Source organism: Penaeus monodon, chromosome 2 (genome assembly GCF_015228065.2).
Source record: "Penaeus monodon isolate SGIC_2016 chromosome 2, NSTDA_Pmon_1, whole genome shotgun sequence".
NCBI lineage: Eukaryota > Metazoa > Arthropoda > Malacostraca > Decapoda > Penaeidae > Penaeus > Penaeus monodon.
The window spans coordinates 15,629,604-15,633,344 of record NC_051387.1 but is presented as its reverse complement, the minus strand read 5'-3'; positions in this window follow the sequence as shown (position 1 = coordinate 15,633,344).

Below are 3,741 nucleotides of genomic sequence, written 5' to 3'. Positions count from 1 at the left end.
GGAGGTATGGGGGGTGAATGGCGTAAGGGACAGAGAAAGGGTGGGAATGTTGTAGTAGGGGGGGGGTCGAGGGTGTTGAAAGACGACGGAGAAAGGGTGAAATGTGGAAGAGGGAAGGAAGTGAAAAGACCCAAAGGACGAGAAATCTATAAAAAAAATAAAAATAAAAAACTCGACCAGCTGGTTGAACGGAGGCAAAAAGGGATGTTCAAAAGTTCAAAAAAGTTCTTCATAGTTCAGTCATCTGGAATGATCTAAGACTAATATGTACGAAGAAGCTAAAGAAATTATTGATGTGCAAATATATCTGGATTTCCCTCCCTCCCTTCCTCTCACTTTTCCTCCCTCCTCCTCCTTCTCTCTCTCTCTCTCTCTCTCTCTCTCTCTCTCTCTCTCTCTCCTCTCCTCTCCTCTCCTCTCCTCTCCTCTCCTCTCCTCTCCTCTCCTCTCCTCTCCTCTCCTCTCCTCTCCTCTCCTCTCTCTCTCTTTTTCTCCCTCTCTTTCTGTGTGTGTGTGTGTGTGTGTGTGTGTGTGTGTGTGTGTGTGTGTGTGTGTGTGTGTGTGTGTGTGTGTGTGTGTGTGTGTGTGTGTCTAGCCTTTATATTTCATGAATAAGAAATATTTGAGAAGCTAAAATAAATGTAGAGAAAAGGAGAAGGAGAAGAAGAAGAAAGAGAGAGACAGAGAGGGGGAGGAAAGGAGAGTAGTGATTGGTAGAAGTTAAATCTAGATGGGAACCAGGAGAAGGAAGATAAAGGATAAATGGAGAAAAAGGGGGGAGGAAAGAAGGAAACAGAGAGAGAAAGAAAAGAAAGGACAAAAGGAGAAAGAGAGAGAAAGAAAAAAGAAAGGACAGAAGAAAAAGAAGTAAAAACAGAGAGAGAGAAAAGAAAGGACAGGAGAAGGAAAAGAAGGAAAAAGAGAGAGAAAAAAAAGGACAACAGAAGAAAAGGAAGGAAAAAGAGAAAGAAAAAAAAGGATAGAAGGAGGAAGAGAGAAAGGAATAGGCTGTCACTAAGTTGAGTAAAACAGGGTTAAGCCGAGGAATGGAAACGAGTATGATAAATTGCACACCACTTGATCTGCAACATTGCAACATGTTCCGTCTGATATACATCAAGGTACCTTTACGTTTCGAACCTTGTTTGGTGACCGCAGAAACAGGCAATTAAACTGACCTAGATCAAATATTAATATTTCTGATTTTGGTGCCGTTTCATTAGAGAGAAAAAAAAAGACATGAGGCAAATATATATATATATATATATATATATATATATATATATATATATATATATATATATATATATATATATATTTTGTGTGTGTGTGTGTGTGTGTGTGTGTGTGTGTGTGTGTGTGTGTGTGTGTGTGTGTGTGTGTGTGTGTGTGTGTGTGTGTGTGTGTGTGTGTGTGTGGAGAGAAAGAGAGAGAGAGAGAGAATGAAAGAGAGAGAGGAGAAGAAGTGAAAAGTCTCACGCTGGCTGTGCCTTTCGCATCTGTGGTCTCGAGTGTGAATTTTTCATAAAGCCCCGTTGTGTATGAGCAAGAAAGGGTCTTAAAGCTCTTATGAATTATGCAGAATGAAGAAGTGGCAAGCTTGCTCTGTGTTACCAAATCCGTTTATAGAATTCTCCCATGATTAAAGATGCCATTTAAGTAAACAATTTTGTTTTCGTTTTCGAGACATTCTTTTTACCGATTTCAAGTGTGAGATTTTTTTTCTCCCTCTCTCCCTTCCTCTCTGTCTGTCTGTCTGTCAGTCTGTCTCTCTGTCTGTTTGTCTGTCTGTTTGTCTGTCTGTCTGTCTGTCAGTCTCTGTCTCTCGTTCTCTCTCTCGTTCTCTCTCTCTCTCTCGTTCTCTTTCTCTCTCTCTCTCTCTCTCTCTCTCTCTCTCTCTCTCTCTCTCTCTCTCTCTCTCTCTCTCTCTCTCTCTCTCTCTCTCTCGTCCTTAATCTTTTCCTACTTTTTGTTTTTCTATTTCATTTTCCGGTCTTTTATATTTATCATACGAGATATTCCAGCTTTAATCTTCCAAAACATGCTTTTTTACTTACGTGTGTGGGCATTTAAATGTGTGTTTTGGAGACGCAGAATAAATCAAAGCAAAAGGAAGACAAAGATGAAGAAACAGAAGTAAAAAAGGAAGGTGAAGAGGAAAAAAAAGGAGAGACGACTTAAGTAAAAAAAAGAAAATATATCTATTTCATTCTGCAGTAGTTACCTTTCGCCAGAAGAAAGGGAAATAGATGACTAACTGAGGACTAGAGAATGAACGGCAGGGATAACGAGGCTAAAATATCTTTAAAAGGCGAAACACATACGCAATCACTAAAAATAACAAAAGCAACAACAACAAAAGCGAGATAAAAATGCCAATAAAGTTTATTTCTCCCAAGCATGTCAATTAGCAAGATATCATCATTCACAACGCGTGGTTCTAAGAAGGAAAAAATAAATAAAGATAAAAAAGAGGGAGAGAGAGAGAGAAAAAAAAAATCTTTAATAATACCGGATTATGAAGCCTAATAAACCGTATACAGCCTAAACATCTGCGACAACTCGTTCCAATTTCACCTCTATGGAGTAGCGGCATAGGGTTTATGACGCAACATTCAGGAGATGATGATTAGTGACAATTAAAAGGGCATTGCGGATACTCGGGTGAGATTATACCCACACACACCGTGAGATTAAAAAATTGTGTGATGGCGCGGAAGAAGGGAAGAAGGGATAAAGAAAGGGCAAGAAAGGAAGTAAAAGCGAAGGAGAGAAAGAAGAAAGCGTGAGGAGAAGAAGAAGAGTATCAGGAGAAGAAGAAGAAGGTGGAAGATCGAGGCGAGAGGAAGTCAATAAAGGGGAAAAAAAGGGGAAAATATGGATATAGATAAATTGATACGGAGACAGAAAGACTGACAAACGACTTGGAAGATACAGATAGGAGAGAGAGAGAGAGAGAGAGAGAGAGAGAGAGAGAGAGAGAGAGAGAGAGAGAGAGAGAGAGAGAGAGAGAGAGAGAGAGAGAGGAAGGAATGTAAGAAAAAAGTACGAAAAAAGCTTACCTTGTCATCCAATTAAAAACACCAAGACTTCTAACGTACCTGAAACGGAAAACAGAATCGTTATTAAAAAGATAAAGCTGGTTGTATGGAAGCTTCCCAATGATGATGATGATGATATAATAATAATAATATTAATAATGGTTATAATGATGATGATAATAATAATAATAATAATAATAATAATGATAATAATAATAATAATAATAATAATAATAATGTACATATATACATTTTTTTTAAAATATGAATGATATTTATTTTATACAAAAATGCAAAAAATTAACAGGCTTCCAAAGACTCGCTCCTATACACACCTCATCCCGCGACAAAAGACTAAATCCCTGGAAGAAGAAGAAAAAAAAAAAAGATAAGGATGAAAGGATGGAAAGTAAAGGCCGCATATCCACGTGAATCCGATCCTTCAAAAACACCTTTACCCGCATCCTATTCTCGTCTTACGGACGTCCCTCCCCCCCAATCCTCCTTCACTTCGGTCTTTCACTCTCTCCCTTTTTCCTTCCTTCCCTCCCTCCCTACCTTTCTCCGTCCCTCCTTCCCTTCCTACCTCTCTCCTCCCTCCTTCCCTCCCTCTCTCTTTCAGCCTTCCCTCCCTCCTTCCCTCTTTCTATTTCTCCCTCCTTCCCTCTTTTCATGCCTTCCCTCCTTCTCTCCCTCCCTC